The following is a 27998-nucleotide window of genomic DNA, read 5'->3' as shown; positions in this document are numbered from 1 at the left end:
GAGACAGCAAGAGATAACGAACACAAGAGCCAATCAAATACTTTCAGATTGCGATAAGTGCTGTGAAGAGAAGAAAACAAGATGACGAGATAGAAAGTGATGACTGTGGAAGGCTGCTTTATCCAGGGTGGTCAGGGAAGGGTTCCCTGGGGTGGTCATCTTAGGGATGAGACGCAGCCAGCCTGGCCGAATGCTGGGAGCACATCTCTGGATGGGGGGGTGGGCAGGAAGTAGTGAGGGCAAAGCCTTGAGCAAGAAAGGACTTGGCCTGTTAAAGGAGCATTAAGGGGCAGGATCACGCAGGGTCTCGTGGGCCACAGTAAGGAGTTTGGATTTTATTTAATGGGAAATCATTGGAGAGCTTGAAACAAAGGCGGGTCATGATCTGACCTGCAGTGTAGAAGGGGAGCACGAGCCTGTGGGGTGGCAGGGGGCAGGGAGACCCAACACGTGGGAAATGCTGGCTAAGCTCCTTACAGACCCAGAGCCCAGGGTGTTTACTGGGGGCGTGTCACGTAGGGCCCCCTGCTCAGCCAAGATTCCAGACACGCAGAGGCGGGCAGGTGCTCAGCACAAATCACGTCGTTTATGCCGGCGGCTTGGACAAAGTCAGGGAGGGCTAGAGAAGAGAGAAGAGAGCGGATTCGGAATCTCCTCGGGAGGCGGAGCTGACAGGAGGTGCTGATGGGTTGGGCATGGGGCGTGTAAGAAAGGGAGATGTCAGCCTGAGATCATCACCAGAGGAAGAACCTATTATCATCACTAAGCACTCTGCAGTTCAGACAATACTGCTACATCTCTCTCTCTCACTTAATCATAGAAATTTCACACTGGGAAGAATCTTAAGGAACATTCAGTATAATTGCTTACTTTGATAGATGAGGAAACTGAGGCCCAGGGAAGGGAAGGGATTCACTCAAGGTTATCCACAGAGTTGGTTGTAGACACGAGACTGGAATCTACGGTCTTTGATTTCCCAGTATGTGACCTTTCAATACGCCGTGTGGATGGGATGACTAGAAAGATCAGAAGTAGTAGAAGGCTAAAGCTGGAAATGATCCTGTAACTCTGCTCTGGAATGCTGGGGTTGAGACTCCACAAACGATGTTTATCCTTTATCAGTTGGCTTCTTGCTGGGTTTCACCCACTGGGGACTGTAGCAGCCTGGGCCCAATCGAGAGACAGAAACCACGTAGCAATTTAAACAGGGGAAATGTTATATAAAGAATTACTAAACTAGGATAAAAGAGTAACTACAGGATATAAGAAAAGTCTATATGGTTTCCTAGGGCTAAGAGAGGAAACACTCAAAGGGGGCCCCTTTCCAAGGATGGGGTTCAGATCTTTTCGTAGAAGGTAGTTGGCTGACCCCTGGTTAGGCTCATTGCTACACTGGAGTAGCACCTAATGAAGTCACCAGTTCCTTATAGTCACCTCCACTGTTGCCATTTTGGCCCAAGCCACCATTGTCTCTCACCTGGTTATTGCAACAGTTTCCTAATTGGTCTTTTGGTTTCCATTTCGACCCAATATTAGGTCAGGCTCTCTGGAAGCAGAACCTATGACAGAGATCCTTATGCACGTGATTTATTGAGGAGATGCTCCTAATAAAAGGGAGTGAGGGTGCAGAACAGGGCAGAGGAAGAAGCTAGGCGAGGAAGGAGAGTAGCCAGCCTGATCCCAGGTGGGAGAGATCCCATATGGAGAGCCCTGGAGCATGAATTGTATCCCAGAGTTGATCCCAACTCGAGGCAAGGGGGCTGGCATTTGTATCTCTGTATTACCCTGTGTGGCTAGGACGTGCATGGTGCTTATAACCTCCTGGGCAAGGAAACCCCCTTTTGGCCTAGGGCAGTACTTTGGGGAGGGAACACCTGTGAGCCTTTATCAGCCAGACTCAAAGCAGCTGGTGCATGAAGTCAGGAAAGGGGGTCCAGGCAGGGACCAACAGCATCACTATTCCTCTGAACAGTCTACTGACAGATGGACGGCCAAGGCGGTCCTCCTCTTCAGCTTCAGGGAAAAGTCAGAGGTGGAATCCATCTGTCTCGTGCTGGGGACTGCAAGCTTTGCCGGGCTGCCGCAGAGTCTGCCGAGGGACGTGACCAAAAAGGCCAGAAATCACTGGAGTCAGATTCCTGACTGGAATCACCTCCATTCCAACAGCATCCCGTTGAAGCCCCAACTTTGTCCCTCTCCAGCTGTGGGACCTGGTGAATTTCCTCCTCTCTTTGGATTCATTTCCCTGTCTGAAAATGGGAGACCGACGCCTGCCTTAGGGACTAATTCTGGGGCCATCCTCCACAGCCCACCACCCCTACTTGTTCTCCATGCATTGGCACTAAGTCTGAATGCCCCTCTGGATGTTCACATTGATTAAAAAGCTGCTTCAAATGACCTGAGCCCAGAAGTGAATTCCATTTTACACAGACACAACAATATTTTTTCCCACTGTTTTAAAATATGCTGAGTTTTTCAGGAATGAAACCATGGTGTAAATTAAGGGAAGATGGTGCTTTGTTTTGTTCAGGACTTTGTGAGGGTTGTTCACCAGTTTGAAAACTTGCATCACCTACGACGAAGCCTCTCGTGCCATCTGAATGGCCCCAAAAGAGCACAGCTGTCGCACGTCTGCATTTGTAGCTTCATTCACTGGGGTTCTATGTCCAAGTTCAAGCATCTGATGGCTTTATTGTGTCTTCTAGTTTATTCATGTCAGAGCATTTGCCTGTTGAAATGTTTTGTTTTATTATAAACTCCTTTTCTTTTTATATTATATCTGAAATATTATGTTGATTAAAAATATGTGTGTAGACAGGTTATATTATCTATGAATTTCATTTCAGTTGGGTAAAGGGGAAATTATAAAATATTTGTTTTAATAACCAGGCACTGGCTCTGTGAGAGTCAAGAACCACAAGTCTGAAAAGAATCAGCAATGTGTTCTCTTTCCCCAGGGAACCCATAGCCTCATTTGGAGCCAGCTTTGACCTATGTGTTAGCTCAAGCCGAATTTCACAATGACAGGAGGTCTTTTTTGCCCTTCTCTCCCATCTAGCACTTCTTTGGTAGGATCAACACCCCCTCTTAAGGAGTCTGCTGGAGACCAGTGTAATTTTTATCCCCACCTCCCTGGGCTGTGTAAACTCTCCTGGAATGGTTCCTACCAACCCGAGTAAGGCTGTCTGGCTCCCGTCTGCCGGAGCGGCAAACCTGGACTTCTGCCAGATTTTGGTCCCTGCCTGGTGAGCAAGTAATTTCTTTCTTCCATAGAAGACAGAGCAACAATCAAGAAACAAACAAACACATTTTTTAAAAAGGCAAAAAAGCTTATCATGCAAATCAGGGCAGAGGAGAGAGGGTAAAGAAAGGACCTCATTCATATTCTGCAACTTCAGCGGGCCCTGGCCCATCAGCCCGTTTCTATGAAAACCCTCGGCCCAGAACAGCAGCCCCCCTGGCACACGGACGCACATTAATAAAGGTTTGTCCCAACCGGAGTAAACACCACCCGTTCCCAGGACACCAAGAAGCAGAAAATTAACCAGAGGTTAACTGGGTCATTGGCTGCGGCACAATATGGGTCATTCTAGAAGTAATTAGGTTTCCTTCAACTGGAGGCTCCAATCCAGCCGCCGGTTCTCACAGCGGGGGGTGGGGAGGCAGTGACTTAGCAGCAAGCTGAGGTCTCTTGGATACCAGGAGCGTCATTAGGATTCACGGCGCCTCTGACATCACGGGCATTTTTGTGATGCAGAGTTACATGTTGTCTAAACACACACAAGGGGACAGTGACTCTGTGTCGTTCTTATGGGCATGCCCACAAACAGGACACGCAGAGACATACTGTCTTAATTAGGTAGCCAGGGTTTGTTTTAATCAGATATGGTCAGACGTGTAGACACAGAAACGACCATTATGAAGGAAGAAGTTTATTACACTCACAGGTCCATAGAAGCAGGAGGCACGGCATGCCACGCAGGGCCACATGGGGAAGCACAGGGTCGGTCAGGAGGCAGAGGGAGCCAGGAGAAAACTATAGCAAGAGCCTTTATTGTGGTTCTGCAGGAAGGAACAGGTGAGGCAGGGTAAGCAGGCTTGACTAGTTTGAATGATTTCAGTGGGCTCTGGGGCATAGGGGTTGTTCGTAGTTGTCTGGGACCTGGCCTCGGGTGGTTAGGGCAGGTGGATACTGGTCCGGAGTGAAAGCCGATAGAGGAGGTGGTTGGGGTGTGGGCTCTGGATGTGCTGCTTTACTTTTGAGAAGCACACACAGGGGAGTTGTTCACTCTCTCCAAATTGGCTAACTCTGGGAGTGCAATCCCTCCAGGATCAATGAGGTCCCAAGATGTCGAAGCATCAGAATGCAGAAAATAGAAGACATGGTTAGCACACGTACAGACAGAGACGTGACACGACGCTCAGGCTCACGCACACACACACGTGAAATGCTGAGTTAAAAATGCCTTCCGTTCTTGTAAGTAGTAGTTATATCGCTTTCCCCAAAGCGTGTCTTATTACACAACGGTGTTCCTCAATTGCAAGATCACTTGAGAAATTGCAGGGATAAAGCTAGACAAATCCAAGTGTCATAATTATGCATTATGCATGTGTTTACATCTTATTTGGAAAGTATAAAACCCAGACAGAGAAAAGGAGGCTCAAACAACCCGATTTCACGTGGGCAGAAGCAGAAGAGAATTAACGGGCGGGATCCCCCTCGTCAGTGTCGCCTCCACTGGCGCAGGGAAGCCCGTCACAGCTGCTCCCTGGTCAGGAAATGTGGAAGCAGGTGTTTGCTGTGACTGTCACACTTCCTGCTCCTCGTTCTGAGGTGCCCCAACCAGATGGCGGAGGCCTGAAGAGGACATAACCTGCCTGGGCCGAGGCCGCCCAGCTTAGCCAGCCCTGGGCTTCCCACGGGGACATCAGGGACTCGCCTCCCACGTCCCTCGCTCCCTCCCCACTGCACAGCAAGCCCATCCTGCCCTGAGCGGGGGTGTTCTCTGCCCCAAAAAGTTGCTTGAAGACTCAGAGATATTTCCAGATTCTCAGGCCCCGGGGTCGAGTGGGAACCTGTCCTCTCCTCCCCCCTCCTTCTCCTGGACTCCCTGACCTTCCTTCTGCGCCAAGTTCATCCCGACCCAAGACCTTTCTCCGAGCCGTGCATCCTCCTGGGATGCTGTCCCCAGATCTTTCGTGGCTGCCCCCACTCACCTTCCAGGGCTCTGCCAAGCGTCACCACCTCGGCGAGCCCCCCCGACCACTCTGTCCACAGAAGCCCCCTCCCCACCTGCCCGTCCTGCTAAGCCCCGTGTGCCTACCACCTCCCGCAGCGCCTAGCATGAGGTGCTGCCCGGAGCGTGACTGGGGACGACTCAGTGGGTGAGCCTGGCATCTGAAGTCCTGGGCTCGTGTCCCCGCACGGCTGTTTACCGGCCATCTGCCTGAGGGACAGGGACGCCTCCTCTCTGGTTCAAGCTTTCCTCCTCTGTGAAATGGGGCTGGTCCCAGGACACTCCCCTGTCACGACTGTTGGGAGGCTCAGGGACAAAGGAGAAGGACATCAAAGTGCTTTGCCACCCAGAGAGCCATGGAAACGGAAGGGACAGCATCATGGTTGCTGCGCCCTCCTGGGTAGAAGTCAGGGCACCGGATAAGGAAGAGCACAGGATGGACCGCACATGGACGTGCTCAGTGTGTGTGTGTGTGCGCGCGTGCGTGTGTGTGTGCAGGCACTAAATGTGGTTTAATTACCACTTGGGCCCCATAAATAGTAACAGCTAGTGGTTACTGCATGCCACACATCTATTCACTCGCTTAATCCCCACAACCACCTGTGCGGCAGGTACTGCTGTTATTATCATCACGGCTATGCTACAGATAAGGGAACAAAGGCTAAGTTACCTGCCTAAGGTCAGATGGTGGGCAGGTAGAGGGGCTGGGACTTGCAGCGAGGCAGCCCGGCTCCAGAGCCACATTCGTCATCACCGTACCCTCTATGTATTCTCTGTATTTCTACCTCTCCCAACAGGAATGTGGGCAGAGCAGGCTGCACACCTGTGAACACCCAGGCAGAGGGGAAACACACTTCATCACTGTGTCCATGCACAGAGACCTCCATGTCTCTGGGACGCCATCAGATCTATGTGAAAGCAGCTTTTGTAAACTGCATCACTTCTCCTTTGACTTTGCAATGAATAAGAATGTGTTCAAGAAAAGATTTCAGCACATATGCAACACGACACATGGAATGTTCCAGATTGATGGTCTGCGTGGGAATGGAGCCCAGCTGGAGCTCCAAAGGAAAAGGCTTACCCCTCCACAGGGCAACATTTGCTTAATTTCCCCCTGACTCTGGCAGGGCCAGGGTTCCTATAGTAGGAGGTTCAGCTAACCAGAAGCTTCTGTTCCAAAGACAGAAGCTGGCTGTTCCCCAATATCCATTCCCCTCTTCTTTAAGATTAACAGAATCTGACGTTTTTTAAGTGGGCATAGAGCCACTCAGAATAAAGTCTACATTTCCCAGCCTTCCTTGCAGCCTGCTGTGGCCACGTGACTAAGTTCTTTCCAGAAGGATGTAAAGGGGAGTGGTATGTCAATCTTCTAGGCTGAGCCCTTAAAGGCGAGGATCTTCTCTTCTCTGCCTCCTTTTTACCCACATCCCGATGGCTGGATGCAAACGTGGCGCCGAGCCATGATGGACCATGAAGATGAGTGCAGCCCCGCAGGGATGGTGAATGGACAACACAGAGGGGCCTGGACCTTGACCCCGGGAGCTGCCGTGCCAGCCCTGGGCGGCTTACTCTCGGATGACGCCCTGAGAGAGAAGGGACCTGCAGAAGGGACCACTGTCCTAACCACAGAGAGTCCTCCCCACAGACGCTCACACCCCACCTCACTTTAGCACCAGCCACGTTTTGGGCATAGTTGACATGGTTGACCATGCCCCCTCCCACCAGCTGCCTTTGCTCTTCTGGCTCGAGAAGAGATTTCAGGCCCTGAAGAGACAAATATACTGTCTCTAGATTTTACTTCTAAGCCACAAAGGATATCTCCATGCATGACCACGTTGTAATTGCTGAAGACATTCTGTTATCATCTCACACAAGATAAGTAAGAAAAGAAAAGATAATCCAGCAGACTGACCTAGATCAGCCTTCCCCCTCTGGTGCGTGCGTGGACACACACACACACTCACACATACACACTACCCTGCCCTGCCACCCCAGTCTCATGCTCCCCACCCTGCCTCTTTCGCCCCAGGATACAGTTGTTCTAAGTTAACATTATTTCTCAAGTCCCATGCAATTCATTGTGGGGAGTAGGAAGAGAGAACCAGAGGGAAGCGATGGCTTATTGGATGCACCAGGGAAGAGAGGGGAAGGTAGGGTGTGAGTGGACAGGGGGACACTCAGATTTCGGGATGGGGTGGAGGGAGGTGATGTGGAGGGTGGGGCAGGACACTGCCAGGGTTTTAAGGTTGGTCTCTGAACCTCCTTCCCCCATCACGACTTGAGGCCCTTCTCACCCTCCTCCCTCGCATCCTCCCCTGCCACCTGCCCCAGGGTTAAAGCCCCTGCTCCCCGCCTGTCCTCTGAACCACCCACAGTCCCTGCTCCACGAGACTGACCAGTCCACAGCCCATGGCCCCCAAGTCCCAGGAGAAGCCTGCGGGTTCCCTCCCCGCCCCTTCCCTCCCTGTGCCTGCGGCCTCCAATCTGGGACAGAAACACCAGAAGGGACCCTCCTTCTAATCTGCATAGCCCCGCCCTGCCCTCCAGGTGTCGGGAAGCAGACCGATTCCTGAGGGTCCAGGCAGCTCCCCCATGGCCTGAGGGCGGTGACCACACCCCCACTTCTGTGGTGTGTTCTGTGGAGGACAGAACAGTGTTTCCCTGTTGCCCCATCAGACGCCACGCCGTTCTCAGTGGTCTCGGGGGTGAGGGTGGGGGTGGGGATCAGAGTCCCCAGAGATGAGAATCACCCCGTTCATGCGCCTCCAGACCACTCTCTACATTGACACACAACATGCACCGTTTTTAGTTTTTTTCAGCGATGAAACTAACATGCAAATAAGTGACTATAAAAACCACACAGCAGAGCATGGTAATGAATGAAAAGCGGAATTCCTCCTCCCCCAGGCCACTGATTCCCTCCTAACTTCTGCTATTTTGGGGCTTTCTGGAGGTTATTACCAATGTTCTAGATGACACATACAACCTATTTCTAGGTTTGCATCTCTAGATACTGTATATCGGCTCTCCTGCCATGAAAAATGACATTTAGCTCCTTTATGGCAGCTCACCTTCCTTTCACCTTCCTGAGATGTATTCAGCGCGTTTTTATTTTAAATTCTTCTGCTGGCCAACTTCACAACCTTAACAAACGGATCCCCCTCTTCCCCTTCCATTAAGCGTGGACGTGAGTGCTGCACGTCCTCAGCACTCGATGGGAAACTGGACCTCCACGCTGTTCTCATCTTTCCTCACGATCCTCCCTCCTGCCTCCCCGCCGACCACCGTCTGTTCCACGTTACTTTTAAGTCATCACGGTTCATAAAATGGACACTTCGTGGTCTGCAGCGGTAGGGCGTCTTCTGTGCTCTGACCACGGGGGGATCCCACAAAGGGGAACCAGAAAGTGCCCTGACGGCACCCGCACCACCTGGGTGCGGGGTCTGCTTGCCTCCCTCCCTCCCTGGACCCTGAGCCTTGTGAGGTCAGGGGCCGTGTCCATCCGGTCACACCCCATCTCGGGGGCCAGCACAGGCCTGGCACTTGGAAGCTGCTTGATAAAGATCTGCAGAAGGAGTGTGCGGAGACGGAAGTGGTTTAGACGAGAAAGGAGATAATATTAGGGAACCAGAGAAAGTTGCTCACATTCAACCCTTCTGATCTTCAGAATTGATTTAATGTCAGTAAAGCCTGGAGTGCAGAGCCTGACCTCTGGGAGGCCCATGATGGTAACACTCCTTCTCCCTGTTCACCTTGACTGGGAAGTCAACCAGGGCCTCCCGACTGGCTGTGACGTCAGCACGCTGGCCTCCTGAGAGCGTCGGGATCCGACCATCTTCCAACGAGTGGCAAGAACCACACGTGACCTGTTTACAGAAGTGGCTTTGGGGTGGGATCATCCCGCATGGCTTCACCCCCTTGCATCCTCTGTGGTCAGGAGGATGAGGACAGTCATACAGGGGGGAGGGCAGGGAGGTGAAGAACGGGGGGAGGAGGGATATGTACCTACCAGGAGGGGGTCTGTGAGCCCAGCTTGTCTGAGCTGAGTCAGTCCCGGGACTTTGGCTGGAATATTGGAAAAGAGGCTTCTCTTCCTACCGGCCTTGCTGGGCTGGTGGGATGGGAGTCTGGAGTTCGGGGGCATCTTTGCCATCTCATAGGAAACATGTGACTAAGAAAGGAGGGAACCCAGGAGGAAGCAGACCCGAAGGATGGGAGAGCCCTCTTCCCGATGAGGTCATTTCCCCCCAGGACCCAGCTGTGCCCGCAGCCAGGCAGCACTGGACTACTGAGTTTCTGCACTGAATATATTCCTTTTTTGGCTCATTTCAGTTTGAGAGGTGCTCTGTGCCTTGGGATCAAGAGTCCTGGCTGACCCACCCTAGCCCCCTTTTAGTCTCAGCTATTTCTAGAGCTTTTGGGGTCTTTTGTGGGGAAGCCTAGACTGCCAGAGGAAGTTCATGTTTGTCCTGTACTCTTGCGAAGGCTTTGACCTAAGACCAGACCGAGATGGTCTCAGATGCTCTAATCAACTTCAGACCTGGTGCCAATCCCTGTGGGCACCTGAACCAGCCCTGAACCAAAGGGGAATGAGGTGCCTGCCCTGGCAGGAGGTTGGCGGCCCCCAGGCTGACGACAGGGGTGAGACCTGGGAGTGTGGATGGGCCAGGCAGAGGCAGACAGGAGGGCGAGATCCAGAGAACACGGCCAGGAATGACGCAGAGGATGGAGTCCTGTGCGTCCTCCACCACAGCCACTGGTCACCTGGGGCTGTTTGTTCACATTTACTGAAACTAAAGAAGATGAACAATCCAGCTCCTAAGTCACACTAACCACATTTGGAGTGCCCTGTAGTGATACGCAACTACAGGTCAGTATATTGGACAGCGCAGATACAGAACATTTTCATCATCGCAGACAGTTCTCTTGGACAATGCTGGCCAGACAGACAAGGTTTTGAGTCCAACAGGCCATCGCTGGAAAGGGGCATTAGGCGAGAAGGAAATGAGACAGAAATCATAGAGCTTTGACCAAAAGGCTCTCCCTTCCTCCTTCATTCAATCCTCACTCACTCATCTAAGTCGTCTCACACAGATGGAGGTCCTACAAGGGACTGGCCACCGTGATGGGCTCCAGGGAAATGAAGGAGAATTAGACGCAGCCCCGACCTCAGGGAGCCCAGGTCCTAGTCTGGGGAGGCAGACAATAGAGAAGGAGGGGAATGAATCAATAAACGAGGCAATTTCAGATAATAAACGCCAAAGCAAAGCAGAGCGGGGTGTATAACAGAGTCACGGTGTCTGCGGGGGAGGGCTGGGCCTTAGTTTAGGAAACATATCGTCTTCCGGCAACCGCAGATTACAGGGCTCGGCTAGCGTCAGACTGAAAAGGGAGAGGAGGAAGCTCTAGAGACGCTTCCGAAAAGGCGGGGACAGCCCTGTGCCAGGGACGCCCTGGGTTCTAGGAATGAGAATGTGGACCCCGCCCAGGGGCTGGAGGTGCACAGGGGCCCAGAGCCGAGAAGAAGCAAACACAGAAGCAGCCATGGGCCGCCAGTGGAATTCATTCCGTGGACAGACGCAGAGGAGCCACCACCCCGAACAGCCTCGCCCGTGACAACACTTGTTGTCCGTGAGGGTCGTCCCTCGAGTTCCAGTTTTGGAGGCATTGGCATCTCTCCCGTCAGAGCCTCCACGAGTGGACGTCCTCCGGGCACTCAGGGCATTTCGTCCCCTCCAGGGAGGCAGCTGGCTTCAGCTTAGCACAGAGACGCCCGAGGGCCTGCTCCGTGGGGCTCTGTCATCCTGCCTTCTTAACCCCCAGAGACAAAGCTCGCGGGAGGCCAGGGCCTTTCCTGGGGGTGCAGTGGCCTCAGCAGGGGGAGCTGACAGGCCGGGGAGGGCAGAGCCCTGGCGGGGGGGCCTGGACGCAGGGAAGGGCCCTCGGAGCAGCTGCAACAACAGAGCATGACCTCCCGGCAAGGAGCTCCCGGACAGGTTTGTTTTCTTTTAACAAAACCTCAGAAATAAAGGTGCCTACAACTCCCTCTGCAAATAAGAACTTTCCATTCTGCATGAGCAGGGCACCATGGTATCATTTAGGTCTTTAAGCAGACTAAACTGTGTTCTCTGGCAGGACGTGAGCAAAACCAACCCCAATGACGGTTCCCTGACAGTTCACTGAACTCGGCCAAAGAAAATGACCCCGTAGGGCAGCGGGCTAGGCTCGCAGAGGGTGATCACGAGGCAAAACTCAGCAGGTGGAAGTGTTCTCATGGTTTCTGGGCAGGTGGGAGGTTTCCCAAGGGGCCAGTGAAATTTCTGCCCCAAATTGGACCTTCTCCTGCTGGATTCTCTCAGTGACAAGGGACAGAAGACCTGAGTCAGGTGGCTCAGGCCAAGGGCGTTAGTAGGCTGGGGCACTGGTGCCTGGTCTTGGCAGAGCTGGGTCTGAGTGCTCAGACGCTGTCCCCTGGACTCCGCTGGTCTCCCGTGTCGCCCCCACCCGTGGCGCTGGCTCCCCTGAGGCTCCACTCAGGGCCCCACAGCTGCAGGTGCCCCATCCCACTACCCACCGCAGCTCCAGCCCCACACCTGCCTAGGTTCAAGTCCAGGGCCAAGAGCAAATGCCTGAGAGCCCCAGAGCCACTGATGGCTAGCTCAGGGCCCTCCTGTCACTGAGCCCATCACTGTCCAGGGCTGGGGTTCAGGCCTGTCACGTGCCCCCCAGGGCCTGGGGTTCGGGGTCAGCTCACCCCAAACGCGCGGATTGAGGCGGGCAGGTGAATTCTCAAATGACAATCAAGTCTGTTCATACAAGGAGGGGAATGGATGCTGGGGGACGCACAGATGTTCCCTCCACGAAGGGGACGTGCAGGACCACACACACACTGCCCGAGAATCTCCAAGGAATTGGGTGGCAGCTGCAGAAGTCTCCCTAATTCTGGATGTATTTTGAATGCTTCAGCCGACCTGGGAGTTCATGCCTGTGAAGGTGGTCGCTGGGCGTAGGGTGACGGCTACATTCTGTCCACATCCTAGAACAAGGGAGTTTGGTGACCTCAGTTGCTGGGAAACCAGTTCACGGGAGAGCAGACCTCAGGGCCTCGGTCATCAGGGGCCAGCTGTGGACACTTTTCCAGCTAGGACTGCACTCAGCTCTAGGCAACAGAAACCAGTTCCAGGGGCTTAACCCACTGGTGGTCAGCTTTATTCTGGATGCACGGGTCCAGGGTCCAGTGGTCCAGGGTCCAGCAGGTGCAGGGGCCGCATGACGTCACCAAGGGCGGGCTCCTCCTGCTGTTCTGCTCTCCGTCCCCAGCTTGTGCCTCTGCTCTCACGGTCTCCTGTGGCTGAGATGCTGCTGCTCCCCAGCCGCTTGTCTGCCCCCAGCCAGGAGGGAGGAGGAGGAGGCGAGAGGGAGGAAGAGGCTGAAACAGGAAAACTGCGCTTTCCCAGATCCCCCAGCAGCCGCCCCCTTCCGCCTGCTGGCTGGAGCGGTGTCACATGGCACGGCACGGGGCTGGACAAGCTTTAGGGAGCACGTGACCATCAGGGTCCTGTTAGTGAGAAAGAAGGGCATGCCCGGGGGAGACAGCTGGCAGAGTCTGTCATCGTCCAGTTAACCGGCTAAGAAGATCTGCATTTGTGTGCAGAGAACACACGCAGCTGTTTTCAATCAAAGGTACATATTTCACATCTTCACAAACATGAACTCCTGCTTTTGAGTAATGAAGTCAACCAAACGACATGATTCTGCCCGCAAATATTCCATCTGGTCTCTGAGTCACCCAGTTAACCATCATGTGGCTCAAATTCAACAGAATTTCCCAAGTCTCCACCCTCCTTGGGGTGCACAGACACGGCCCCCGCAGTGGCCTGCGTTAGCTGCTTTTCTGCGCCCCTCGCAGATCAGCCCACTCCCGGTCCCTGGGCCTGTGGGGCCTCAGCTGTCCTCCATCTGCCACGAGCTGCTGAGGTAGTAAAACCTCCTCGCTGGCCGGGGAGCCTGGGGTTGTCCTCCAACAGCTCCAGCCTGGATGCGGTCCCAGAGATAAATCATATCTCCTTAAAAAGCCACAATGGCCCATTATTCCTGCTTGAAAATACCCCTGGATCTTCACTTGAGAGCCGGGGTGACAGGCCCCGGCTGTTGTGCTCAGCTCTGCATAAAATCGCTGTCAGCTGGTCAACTCCTGTAATGAGCAAGCTGGTGGCTTCAGACGCAGGGTTAAATAAAATCCCTTCCCCGCATCTCTCAGAGAGTCGTGCCTGCAGAAGAAGCAGGGACATCCACGGTCATGGGCTCTTGCCCACGGGAAATGCCCCGTTCCTGCCGGGTTAACACGGAGATGAAACAAAATGACAGAGGGCGATTCCCGGTCTGCGTGTTGCAATATCCTGCAATACCTTCTCAAGTAAACAGCAATCTGAAATAATCAACTGAGCACATTGGAACAATTGTGACGGATATTTTCGCCCAGAAGAATGTAATGAGCCTCCGCATACCCATCACTCGGATTCCACAAGGACCAATATCTGCCCCACTCCCTCCAGCTCGCCCCTCTTCCTGACAACTTCCTGCTTTAAAGCAAGTCTCAGACCCCATGGGGACGTTTTCTAACATGGGTGCAGTATCCTTATCACCTCTACTGTTCAAGTTTCTCCACTTGTCTCACAAATGTCTTTCTCTCATTGCATTTCCAGAATCAGGATTCAAACAGGGCCCCCGCCCTCGGTTGTGAAGTCTCTGAAGTCTCTGGGTTGAGTGAGGTCCTTCATCTTCCTTCTCATGTCATTGCCTTGTTGAGTTCCCAGGATCAGGTGCCGGTGGGACGCCACACATTCTGGATTCGTCTGTCTGCTGCCTCCTGTTGTCACATTTTAATCTCCTCCATCTGGAAGGAGACATGGATGCCACTGAGCAACCTTGGGAAGGGTTGTGGTTTTGAGCAAACCCAGCCCAAGGTGTTGGAACTCAGAGGGCCAGCTTCCAGCAATTTCGTTAGAAAGCAAACTGTGTGTTTTAAGAAAAATTTCCTGGATTGTTGTTGAACCAGGAAGCAGGTGTTTGCTCCCAAGCGTCACCATCTCATTCGATACTTGTTCTGGGGTGAGATTTCCCAGGTGAGATGTGAATGAAAACTCCAGTCCCAACACCAGGGCCCTGTGCTCACACATGTGAACAACTGTTAACAGTCGTGACAGATGAAGGACTGGTGAAAGGGGTCATGTTACACAAGCTTGTGTTCCAGGCCAACCTAAGGGCATGTTATTCTGGCCCGAGTGGCCTCCTGGGTCACAGGCATGAGTCTGGGAAGGTCCCTGTCCACTTGTTACAGTTACAGAAAGACCTGACGCGGTGTGCTGGGCTCCACCTCGGGCATCATCTCATTAATCCTCCACTGTGGTTCCTTCATGCTGCAGATGAAGATGCTGAGGCTCAGGGAACATAAGTTTGCTCAAGGCCATGCATCTTGTAGAGCTGGGATCAGCCTGGAGTCCTGGTTTCCACTACGCCTCTCCATGGGTTCCACCCAGCAGCCAATGACTGTTCAGTAATGCAAGTCAGCCACGGTGCATACCCCCCGTAGACTCCTCCAACCACTTCCCACCGTCTTCGCGTGAACCCCAGGGCCTTGCTCTGGACCTGGGGGCTCATCCCCCGCTTCCTGCCTCCCTGTAATCCACCCTCCGCCACCACCGCAGTCTGCGGCCTCTTCTCTGTTCCTTGTGCTTGTCTAGCCCAGGGCTGCCTCCGGGCTTTTGCACGTGCTGTGCCCTTTGCCTGGAATGCTCTCCTGGTGGCATCTGCCTGGTTGGAATCTTCTCAGTGTTCCTCTCAGCTCCAAGGTCACCTTTTCAGAGGCCCTCCCTGACCTCCCTGTCTAACTTGGCCTCGATTCCCTTCTATCCCAACTCCCGGTTTACTCGCTGTACAGCAGGTTCCCCCTCTTTATCAACCTCGTTTTTTATTTACTTGTGTGTTGTGTCTCTAGAAAGTTCACGCTCTGAGGAAAAGGCCCAGGTGTCCCCGCTCACACCTCTATCTCCAGTGCACAGAGAAGGCGAGCAATGAACACTTGCTCAGAAAGTAGTGGATACACGAATGAAACAGGGCTGAATAAATGAATAAAACCCAAAGTAAATATAAATGATCTTTCCCAAGAAGTCATATTATTATGGCAAAAAAAAAGGAAAGAAAAGAGAAAGTCTGTTGGAAGCTGGGCTGTACCGTTTCCTTCCATTCTATATGAAGAAGGGGAACTAAGGATGCTGAGGATCTTAACTGGAAAGCGGCATTGCCTGGACAGCCTCTGTTTCTGCTCCGTGGCTGGAGCAGCGGCCCATGTTATAAGTGCAGGACGGCCGGGAGCATGAAGGTTCATTTCCTGGCCCTCAAGGGGCATCTGGACCCTGGGCTGTTTACTGTCTTCTTCTTAAACTCCAAAGGGCCTTGGAGAAATTCTTTTTCTGTTTTTCTCTATCTCAGGACCATCCTCATCCCCAGTCCGCCCGAGGGCACCTTCTCAGGACTAATTAAATCACAGGGACACTGATAAGGGCTCTGAGGAGCCCTGGAGGCGGAGGAGACCTCATCACTCCCAGTCCCAGGGGAGCCGGGCCTGGGAGGTATTTTCTTTTCCTTCCGCCCCTGCATTTCAACCTGACAAAGGCGGCTCTCTCCCCGCTTCACTTCAGGCGGCCCACCTCTGAAGCGGCTTCACCGCGGCGTTGTCTCAGTGACCTCCAGTCGCTTTCATGATGTTTTTATCCCAGAATCACCTCAGCACCCGAGAGAAAGGGGAACTGGTTATAAAAAGGAAACACTTCTCTTAATTGCTCTTAAACTCCGGAGTGACTCGCCCAAGGGCAGGGAGCCGAGGGACCCGGGGTGTTTGTGAAAGCAGAGGCCATACATCACGCTGGCCCTGCTGAGGCTCCGAGCGACCACGTCACTGCTGTGCTCCGTGGCGTTTAATCAATGGCCTTTCTGGGAGTTCTGAGTGGCGCTGTCTCCTGTGAGATGAGAATCTACCCGCGACTGCACCTGGAGGGAATGTTCCAGAAGGGGGCAGCCCCAGGTTCTCCCTCTGCTGGGTGGGGGAGAGGTCACAGGAGATGCTGTGGCCTATGGGGCATTCTTGGGACCTCACGGATGCAGCAACACCACAGAATATTCTGTAGACCAGTCCTCCTCCAGGTTGGCGGAAGGGAAGGGGCCCCTGACAAGACCCACAACCCCCTCCCCGCCCACAGCCTCTGCGGGGCCATCGCCTCCCTGGGGACCAGCAGGCTGTGTTCATTTTCCCCTTCCTCCCTGTTCAGGTCCAGCTGCAAAGGAGACCCAGGACCCAAGTCCTGGCCCGTCGCGATCCTAACGCCCCACAGCTCTGAGGACAGTGAGGATGCCCACCACTCTCCCTGTCCCCCTCCCCGCCTCTGCATCCCCTGACCCTCTCCCCACCCCCTCATTCCCCACACCTCCCCATCCCCATCCCCTGACCCTCTCACCCCCACCTCATTGCCTGACCCCTCACCCTCCATCCCCTGACCCCCCATCCCCTCCTCACCCCTGGCCTCCCACCCCCCCACCCCTAACTTCCTGGCCCCTGACCCCCATCCCCTGACCCCCTCGCCCCCCTCCCTCCGTGCTTTTTCCCAGGCGCATCCACCTTGGCGCACACTCGCTATCTGACTCACTTGTTTGAGTTCTAGAACACCAGCTCCCGCGCTCAGAGCTTTCGTGCGCAGGTTTTTCTCACTTGCACGCGCAGCGGCCCCGGGAGAGGAGCCGCCGTCTCCCCGACTGACGGCGGGTTCAGAGCGGTCAGCCCCCCGCGTGGGGGCCGCGTCGGGGGCCGCGGGCCGGCTCTGCGCCGGGAGCTCCGCGCGTCGTGTCCCCGCTGCCCCGCTGCCCCGGCACGGGCAGGGGGAGGGGACCCTCGGGCCAGAGCCCGGGCGCCGCCGGCCCTGCTCTCTGGACGGGCCGTGGGACGGGCCGTGGGGCCCCGCTCCGAGCGCGAGGGAGTCACGGGACTCGGGGGTCCCCGCAGGCGGGTCCCCCGTTAATGCGAAATCGTGTCGGCTCCGGCCCGGGACCCGTGCGGGGCGAGGGCTCTGGACTCGGAGACGCAAGGGGACGGCAACGCAGCCCCTCACGGGGCCTTTGGGACACAAGCCCCCTGACCCGCGCTCGTATCCGCTCGGGTCCCGAGCAGCGGCGGCGACTCCGCAGCGACCCCGCTCTGAGGTCGTGGAGGGGCTGCGCCCCGAGCTGGACCCCGCCGCCCGCGCTCCTGGGCCCCGCGGCTCTGCGCCCACCCGGGGTCTCCCCCCTGCCCTCACTGCCCGGGGCACGGTGTGCTCCCCTCACTTACAGCACGGTTAGGGAGGACTTCAGCCTCCTGACTCCAAAGGGACAGACAGACGCCCTTTCTTTTCCTTGCTTTCTTTCATCTCTTTCTGTTTTTGTTTGTTTGGTTTTGTTTCCGCTACGGAAAGCTCCAGCAGAGGGCTGCTCACTGAAGTGCCATTTTCTAAGAGCAAGATGCTGGGGACAATCCGGATGGGAAACAGGGGAAGGAGGCCCGGGGCCACTCAGTGGACTTCACCTAAACTGTGAAGTGCGGTCACCCACAGGGGAAGCTCACGCAGCAGGGAAACCAGCTTTGTTAAGTGAGAAATGCGTGTAAGACAGAAGGAAGCCACGTCAGCCTCCAGACTGCAGCGCGCTCCTCCCAGCACCTGCTGGCCTGCTGGGGCTCTACCGCACAGCTTCCCACCCACTGTCGCACGAGCCCCCTGGGGACCTTGCTCAGTTTGGATTCCATTCAGTAGGCCTTGGGTGGGACCTGGAACTCTGCATTTTTAGCACACTTCCAGGCGAGGAAGATGCTCCTGGTCTGCAGACCGCACTTCGAGAAGCAAGGCCTTCATATATTTTCACTCTGAACCTTCATAACAATCCTTGAGCTGAGAGAAACTGGTTCAGAGAAGGTCAGTGACCTTTCAGATAGGTGACCTCCCCAGGTAAGTGACCTCTCAGATAATCGACCTCTCAGGTAAGCCATGTCCTTGGGTAAGTGTCCTCCCCAGGGTCACAAGGCAGGCACATGGTGGAGCCAGGATGTGAGGACCGATCTCCCCGATCCCAAAGCTCCCAGTCTTAACCCACACACTCCTGTAAGTGCAACTACGTGGGTGATTTTTCTATAATTTTTCCTTAAAATCTGTTTTGCATCATTGTCTTACTAATTAAAAATTGGTTATAAGATGACTTTCTCTCCCCTAATCATTCAACTCTGAAAATTGCTCTTGTATTAAAGTGTTCTTATCAGATTGAGGGAAGAAAGTGACTGTCACAGTCGCTTTGGAAGGAGGATAAACGCCATCCACCTGTCAAGTTCTTACGATCAATAGCTCAGCAGAGACCAAAAGGCAATTACAATGGCCTAAGACTGCAGTCATTTTTACTATAAAATTTCAACACAGAATCTTTACTGTGAGAGTGATGCAGACTTGAAGAGGCTGCTATTACCCTGACGAACATTTTCAACCAGATGAAACCCTGAGAGATTGAATTCTCACCCGACAGCACACTGACCTTGGCAAAGCTACAGCCTCTCGTCTGGTTCCTGGCTCCACAGTGCCCAGACCCGGCAAAACACAATTTGGAGTCTGCCCCTCATGGCCTTGCTTTAGGTAACCCAGAGAATCAGGAGAATATTTGTCAGTCTATGCGTCCTTGTCTTAGGAGAAATTAGGAGAGAAGAAATTACTAAAACAAGCAAACAACAATGAAAACAAAACCCCCCAATTGTCAGAGAGTTCAAAGAGAGTGAGGACAGAAAAAAATGTAGGTTAATAATCTATTCTGCATATTTCCCTTGTTAAGATTTTTTTTGATGAGAACATGTGCTTAGAAAAACGCTACAGATCTGTACCCAAGTGATACAGAGGTCGGAGGAGTTAGTTTCCCTGGATTAGGATGAAACTGTGCCTGTACCCACAAGGTTAACATAGGAAACAAAGTAACCAAAGTTTCTGAGCTTGCCTTGCAGAACAGCAGCAGGACTGCTGATAAGAGAGTTGCTTGCTGACAGCCCTCCACCTGACTAAGCATCACACAGGAGCACTGAGAAGCTACAATGACCGATTGTAAGCTTTATACATCATAGACTGAAGATCCACAGCATGCGACCCAGAGAAACCCCCCGAATTTACACATGTGACCCATGGAAGACAGTGACCTCTGTGCATTGGACCCTTAGGACTTCGGCCCCCAAGGCCACCTGCTCCCCTGCCCGTCTGATTCTCACAATATGCTTTGGAAAAATGCTTAGAACTGCGCGTAGGCATGCTAATCTGTGACCAGTAGAAAGAATAACTTGTTCGCAGAAAATTGATGTCCTCTGCCCAAACTGTTGCTTATGTCCCAGATAAGAAAGTAACTGAGGTTTTCTTAGACTCCTCAGGAATGTTGCATTCAGCAGATCTGCTGCAGAGAAGTGCCCAATGTCCTGTGGTCATCCATCGCCTGACATTTCTGAGCCCCCTCCCCAACCCTGTTCGCCTTATATAAGTCATTTCCAAATCAATTCCCTCTAAGACTTTTTTTTAGGATGATAGTCCACCATCTTCTGATTTGCCAGCTTATCGCTTATTAAAGTTCTTTCTCTACCACTGCCTGCTTGGCCTTTTATCTTGTGGTGAGCAGATGGAGCCCTTGCTGGGTATCACAAGCAACAGTGTCACATTAAAAAAATATAAATCACCTGAGTTAGCAGAGAAAAGAAAAAACTCCAGGTAGACAAGATACCAGAATCACCCTCCAATTTATAATTGGGACTGTCCAGTCCTTGGAGCAGAGGAGGTTTTCTCGCTGAGTGGTCTACCACTGCAGATGGTTGCCACTTCATTTTGGGCGTGCAGACATGAACTCTGCGTTGATGGACGGAGCCCCGGTTATCCTGTTGCAGGTGGTCTCTGTACTGTGTTAACCCAGAAACATGAGCAGCCAACGGTGGGAGGCCCAGCCCTGCCACCCTTCCCTGTGACCCTGGCATGTCACTTCTTCCTGGCCTCTGCCCACGGGGCTGTGCTAGATGACCTTATGGGCCTTTCGTCTAACTTCAAAGTTTAGGTTTCAAGAAGCAGGCTGGTTTTGAGAAGGTGTATATTGAACACATTCAGCAAGAGAAGGACCCTGTTTAATCATCTAGCACTTCCTATGGCGTGACCCTGAGCAGATAGACCCATGGCTGGTGGTTGCAAGGAACAGAGAACTCAACGCAAACAGGCTTGGACAATAAGGAATTTATGGGCTCAAGCCTTAAATCATCCCAGCTTCTGGAATGATTTGATCAGGCTGTGGCTCAGTTTTCCTGAAGCTCTCTTTATCCCTCCCACTCTCAAGGGTCAATGCTGATTTCGGACTGCCTTTCCTCATGGTAGCAAGAGAAGGCTGCCGTGGTTCTGAGAGCTGCATCCACACCCTCCTTGTCCAGAAAGAACCTCAGAAGAGCCAGGGAGCCCAGGAAAGCATCTCCTGACATCTCACTGCCCACCCAGGCAGGTGCCCATCCTTGAACCAATCAAGGGTGTGGGGGGGGATTAGCTGACTGGTTAGGCCCGTCATGGCCCAGTCCTGGAGCTGGGCAGGGGTCAGGCCCACTAGCCCACTGGGCTGGGAGATCTGGGGTCACACGAATAAGGGATAGTGAATAGGTACCTATAATCTTCCAGTAGGTGCCCGTGGCATGGAGAAAGTCACTGGATCTTCTTTGTCAAACAGGAATCATGATAATAGGAATGACAATAATCATAACCTTCTTCCAACCTTGCAATTTTGTTATAAGAATCAAATGAGGTCGTGGGAGGCAAACTGCTCTGGAATCAGCAAAGCTCCATATAACTGTTAGCAAGAGGAGCAGATGTCATGGTTATTACTGTTATTATTATTAATGCACCAAAATTTGTTTGTTTACTGTGAAATTGGTTCTTTCGGGATGACAGAGCACTTGGTGTCAGATATCTCAATCAAAGAAACTGAAAATTCTGTGTTTATTGTAAAATCGATAGTGCATGAAATTGATTTTTTAATTTAAATCAATTTTCATTAATTTTATTACAAGAAACACATAAGTACATTCCCCCTGTAAGAAAATCAAAATATTGGAGATAAGCCCAAGGCCCTCTCGACCTCCCCCAGGCTTCCACCCGCCACAGAGAACCACTGCTGTCTGCTGGGGGTGAGGAGAGCCCTTGCAGGGGCTGTTTCTGTGCCGTTGGCTGTATGGTTTCCCAGATTAAATATGTAAATATTCATTCCTTCAACATGTGCTTATTGAGTACTCTATGCCAAGCACGGCCTCCATGGAGCATGCCTTCTATGGAATGAGGCAGAAAATGAGCAAATAAAATGCAGAGCAGGATAAAGAAATGGAGGGAACTGGTGGGGTAGGTGGTCAGGGAAGACCTCTCAGACGAGGTGGTGTTTGAGCAGAGAGAGAGGGTCATGAGCCATCTGGAGGAGGACTGGTGCAGCGGAGGGGACGATGGCAGGAGCAGACAGAGGCCCCAAGGCAGGGAGCGTAAGCAGGGAGGGGCAGTGGGTGGGAGAGGATCAGGGAGTAGGGGGAGGGCCCAGGTCAGAGGGACTCTGGGCTTGAAGGTGGACTCTAGAGGCTTCTGAGCAATAAATATTTTTACCTGTAAGCGTATAGGCCATAGAATAGATAGTGTAACTTTGTGGGGTTTAATATACATGTATAATGTGTGTATATGTATGTACACGTGTATGTTTTGTTTGTACTGATACTGAACCAAGTGAGCTCACCTCCTGGTGAGTTACGTAAGACTCTACACCAGTAGAAGTTGTCTCACAAAGTGAAGTGTATTTGCAGCAAATAGGAGGCCATGAGGAATCATTTCCAAAGTCATGGCGTCCCTGAACAAAGGGAAGCAGGAACTTTTATTTTGGTTGGGGAATGAATATTCAAAAGGGAGAGGCGACTACACTGTAGATTATGGTAATGAGGCTTAATCACCTCCTGAAGAGATCTTTGCATTAAAAATAAGGCAAGGTCATGGGCAGAGCTCTCCTAAGGAGGCTTGGTTAGCTTCAGGGTGGTTGCTGGTTGTGTCTCCTCAACATAAAAAGAAACTTGGAAAAACAGTTAAATGCTTCCAAACCCACCCTTGAGTTCCTCAGGCACTAGCTAGTGACAGTACCTTTCTGCACTTTCCCTTTTCACACGGGCGTGTCTTGGGCCGTGTGCACTTCTGTTCTGTGTCACCAGGTCCTGCCTCATTCCTCACCATGCTCAGCCTTCTTCAGGGAGGCTCCATCAGAGTTGGTTTAGCTCTTCCCTGTTGATGGACATTTCGGGGAGTTCAGATTTTCTGCCATTAGTCTCCTCGTTACCCACCTGCTCCGGTGCCCGGAATCCCTGCGACAGGCCGCCAGGCGGTCATCTCAGAAGCAGGAGCTTTGCCCTGCTTCCTTCACTGCTGGGGCCCCGAGCCCCGCAGAGCAGGTGTCAGCCGGCCCCTGGGTCCCTGAATGAGCCCGCCCATCCTGACTGCACTAGAAAGGGGGCGGGAGGCGGCTGCGACAGACACGCAGGAACACGGGCCTGGACCGGTTTCATCGGCCGGAAAGACGAGATGGAAACGCTCTCTGACCTCTGTGGAGAACTGGCAGGGTCCACCGCAGCTAACAACAGGTGCGCCAGTGCTGGGATGGGGCCAGGCTGGAGGCAGGGCCACACTATGGGCTGGGAGGGCTGGGGAGTGGGGCTAGCTTAGGGGGCGGGCCCATGGCAGAGGCTGGTCTCGGCTGGGGGTTGGGCCATGGCAGGGCCCAGGCCAGGCCAGGCTGAGGCCATAGGGGCGGGGCCAGGCTGGGGCGGGGCCATGGCAGGGGCGGGGCCAGGCGGGGGTGGGGCCATGGCAGGGGCGGGGCTTGCTGAGCCCACAGGAAGGCTCTGCTCACCCAGGGTCTTCTCCAGGTGTCTCCTGTTCCCTCTGCTGAGGCTTCAGTCTCGCGTTTCCCACTACTTCTGCTAACAATATTCATTATAGTCTGAACAACTGTCATGCCAACACATTTCTTTAAAAAACACCATTGAACAGATGCCACTTTGGAGAATTTGCTCAGGAGAATAACCCTGCCCAGGGACTGTTTCTGCCCTCTGCCGCTTATGGGGGCTTGACTGATGAGGGTCTGCGCTGCCCACAAGTACTCCCACATCCATTACATAGTGAGTAACAAACACCATGACAGGTCATGAGAGAGACCACAGAAGCAAAGAAAGCTCTTTCTTAAATGGCATTTTGTTCCTGCCTTTGAGCACTCCTTCATTTTGCACAGGCCCCGTGAATGACGTAGCTGGACCTTCCTGGAGAACTGTAATAAATCTCCTAAGTGTCACCCTCACTCACTCTGTCCCCACTCCACTGTGTTTCTCACTGTCGGCCAGAGGAACTCGATGAAAGCACAGATCTCCTCCCAGTCTTGCCATCTCCATACACGGCAGCCCCATCCTCGCAGCTCTCACGCCAACATCTGGGAGTCTTCCTCAACTCCTTCCTTCCACAGTCACTTCTCATCCAGCAGCACATCTTCAAGCTCTACCTGCAAGAGCTCGCCTGCATCTGACCCCCTCTCACCTCTTCCACTGTGACCACCTGGCTCAGGCCACCATCACCTCCACCTGGCCTCCCCCTGGTCTCTCTGCTCCAGCCCTTGCCCCACACTCCCAACCTGCTCTCAGCCAGATAGTCCTGATAAAATATAAACCAGATCATGTCCCAGAGGCTCTCACTTCCCTCAGAGGAAAAGCTGAAATCTTCACAGTGGTCCACAGGCCTGAGATGACCTGTCGCCCCCTCCCTGCCATCACCTGTCCCCTCTCTGACCTTGTCTACCCCCCTTGGCTCCAGCTGCACTGGCCTCCTGACTGCTCACGATGCCCCAGTGTCCAGAGATGGCACCAGGTGCACACCTGCTGCATGCCTGAGTGAGTGAATGAATGAATGAATGAGCGATACTGCTCCCAAAGGGGCAAAAGTTGGTTCTTGGGGGAGAAAAGCTCTTACTCTCTTTATGTAAAAACGCAGAGGTACCTATAGTGCATAAACCATCGTACAGTATTTCCGTGGTATTAACATTTCTGAGGGGTGATTAAGAAAAAAATGTCTACAATGGCTCCTCAGAGGGCGATAATGAAACAAAGGTCTAGAAACACTGAATTAGAGGAAAGCCAGTTGAAACTATAGCCTTTTCCTCCCACATGTTGCCAAAGCCTTGGTAGGAACATGGAAGACAACTCGAGATCTCTAAAAAGATAGGAAAATAGTCACAGGCATTTTCCTGGTGGGAAGAGAATAGGAGGAGGGCCCGTTGCTTTGGGGAAACACTTTTTTTTCCTGACAAGGGACAGACTTACAAAGGATGATATTTACACTTTCCCGAAGTCTCTAATTTTCCCATTTATCATCTGTCAGAGCCTGAGGCCCTTCCACAGCACGTGGAATATTTGCACACATCTAATGATCCCTTTTACCAAACAAACCTCGCAGTCTCCACGCGTTAATGTTGCTGAGGCTGCTAATTTCACCCATTAATGTCACACTGCGCTGTCACTCACGGGATCTCAGGGCATCTCCTGCCACCCTGAGCTCTGCGGCTCCTGGCAGATGCAGTTTCCTGAGCTCCTGCAGGACTGGAAGGCATGGAAACCATCCCCGCGCAGGTTCAGTGAGGAGATGAGCGGGGCCGGTTGGACACTACCCCCAGCCACTGTGTCGAGAGTGGATGTGGGCTGGAGCTTCGGGAGTGAGGGTTGGTTTCTAGAATTCCACCCACAACAAGGTCACGGGCCTGATGCAGGCTTGGGAACTTGAAGGAGGGACTTTAACCAGCCCGAAGGAAAGGCAGAGCTGGTGCCTCTGACCCAGGAGAGGTCTAAGGGGGCCAAGGAGGGCTTCCCTGGGACCCCCTGAGAACCCACTTTCCTTTCCTCCCACCAGCAGCTCACCCCAAGCTGCTGACGAAACTCCAGCCTTTTTAGATAAATTCAATTCGGCCCCAGGACAGTGATTCCCATGTTCCAGCTGACCCTCCAGGGAGCATGCAGGTCCTGCTGAGTCCCAGGGTTCCGTGACAAAGGGACCTGAGAACAGCAAAGCCCTCTCTGGATCCTTCATCATAAATCAGCGTAGGCCCCAGCACGCTGAAAAGCTGCCTGATTTCACGAACAGAGTCTCAGTGGAAAAAAAAAATTCTTTTGAGTTGTTAGATACTCAGAGTTCCCGGCTCTACGAGAGACTGAAAACATCCCTGGGGGGTGGAGGGGTGTCTACACGATGGAAAGGGGTTGGGGGTGTTCCCTTTTCACAGTAGAATCTGTGACTGTCCACAGAGAAGCCTGGAGTCGACTCTGCATTGGGTGAAGCTGAGATGTGTTTATTTGCACAAACCAGAATCGGGTTGTCGAGTCACACGGGGTCCTGGTGTCCTGGCCTCGCTGAGGTCTCCACTCAGGATGCGGGTGGACGAGGGGCACGGCTGCCTGGGAGACAGCTTCTAGAATGCTGAGGTGGAGACAGGAGGTACAAGGGAAAGAACTGGACAAATGCCTATGCCTTAAAAACTAATCAAAATGCCCAACTCAGGCAGTTTTCCCGCTGAGCAGTTAGGCCCTGTCCCCGTCCCTGCCCTGCTCTGACAAGAGTCACATTCCCTGGACTCTCCCTGACCTGCTCAGGTGCTTGTGTGACTGTTTCAAGCAAACTGGCCGTTGGGTGGGTGGACGCCTGTGATGGGCTTCCTTGGCTGGCGGTTCGGCCACTCGGCGGGTCGGCTTTGGCCAAATGGCCCGTGGTGGCCGAGGGACACAGGGGCAGGTCCGGGCAGCATGGTGACCTGTTCTCCGCAGTTTCCACCGTCACCCTCACGCCCGTTTCCTCGCCTAGGGAGCCCCCGGGGGCACGGGGCCCGGCTTAAGTCCCTCTCTAAGCTCAGAGGGACTTGCGTTTCCTCTCCGCCTGGAACCTGGAGACAGACTTCTCCTCCCGACTACCTGCTTCGGTGTCCTCACGGCCCCTCCCGTGGGCCCTCCCGTGACGATGGAGTCCTGTCCTGTCTCCTTTGGTTCTGATGAGCACCTGAGGGCGTGCAGTCACTGTCCCCACTTTACAGGTGAAGAAACAAGGAAGGAGCTTCCCGAGGTCACGGGGACGGCTGGATATAACTCCCGCGTCGGCGCGCACAGATCGAGGGTGCACGTCAAGAGGATCTCAAATCCGGAGCCAAAGGTGAGGTCACGATCACGGCCTCCTGGGACCTTTCCCCTCTCTCCCCAGAAAGTGTCAGACGGGGTCAATAAAGACACGTGTGTCCCTTAAGCTTGGGGCATGAGAGCCCTGGCTTAAGGGAAGGACGATTTCGTCTTCCCACTGCTCCGAGATGCCGGCGTTAGCCTCTCCCCGTCTGCGGCGCATCTGGTCCACATCTGGACTTTCCCCCGGGGGCCGCGGGGCCCAGGCTTCCTGTGGCGGGTATCACACGGGAATTCCAGATTGCTTGGAGCGCACAGACCACTCCAGACGCAGGGGATGCTCAGAGTGACCCCTGACCCCAAGCAGGCAGAAGGCCAGAGAGCCTCTGAGTCAGGCGCTGGGGACAGTGAAGCCTTGTGTGCGAGTGCTCCTGGGGAGGGGCCGAGGGGGGAGACCAGGGGCTCAACTGCAGGGTCTGTGACACAGGCCTCCGTGAGCGCGTTCAGAAAGTGCCCCCGGAGGTGAGGCTGGCGCAGCACCGGGGTTCTGAAATCCGCACCCACAGAGGGGGCGAATGAAGCCGCCGCCGTGGCAGCAGGTTCAGTCAGAGACGCGACGGGAGGAGCCCAGATCAGGCTGTGGGGGGCTTCGTGCTGCGCCCCCAAGCGGGCAGCTGCCGAGGCCTCAGTGTTCTGGACTGTTGGTCTGTCACTCGCGCTTCTTGAGAGGCAGTCTGCGCCTCTGACCTCTGACCCCGGTTTCTTTGCTGCTCCGGGGTCCCTCAGGATGCGGATTCCGTCCACAGATGGAGCCACGAAACGGAAGTCAGGTCCTGTCAGGCACGTTTGGGAAGTTTCCCAAGCTTCCGTCACTCGAGGGCCATCTCCGTGGTCGTCAACGATGCTTGTGGTGCGCGCGGTAGTGCGTGCTGTCTTGTTTAATACTTTCCTTTAACCAAACCAACTCCCAATCTCAATTAAATAAGTCCATTCATTATGGTGCTATCTACCTCATCCCCATCTTAATGGAATCACGGGTTTGATGACGAGCTGGAATTGTTTTCCTAATTCACACTAAAGAGAAGAAGTAACTATTAAGATGAAACAGGTACTCCCATACGTACTGGTGTGTAGGTTCCCTAGCTGGTGCAGAGACCCAGACACCAGCGGCTTAAACGAGACGGAAGCCTGTTTCCGCCCGAACAGCAGCCTCGGCAAGGGAGGCCCAGGGCCGGTTGGGCAGCCCCACGGGGCGTCCCGACCTTCTTCTGTCTCACTGCTCTGTCACCTTAGGACACTGTCATTGTCACCTGGTCCAAGGGGGCACAAGGGGAGAAGGGGGGTGGGGGCACAGCCATCCATCTGAGGGTCACTGGGAAGGTGCAGGCCAGCTGCAAGGCAGGATGGGAAACTCAGCTTTACTCTGGGTAGTTGTGTGCCCCGCTAAAAATTGAGATTTCTAATATTGTATGAAG

The sequence above is a fragment of the Ceratotherium simum genome, chromosome 21 (assembly GCF_057802395.1).
Source record: "Ceratotherium simum simum isolate JZ-2026a chromosome 21, ASM5780239v1, whole genome shotgun sequence".
In the NCBI taxonomy this organism is placed as follows: domain Eukaryota; kingdom Metazoa; phylum Chordata; class Mammalia; order Perissodactyla; family Rhinocerotidae; genus Ceratotherium; species Ceratotherium simum.
The sequence above is the reverse complement of the archived record's forward strand: the minus strand, read 5'-3'. Positions refer to the sequence as shown.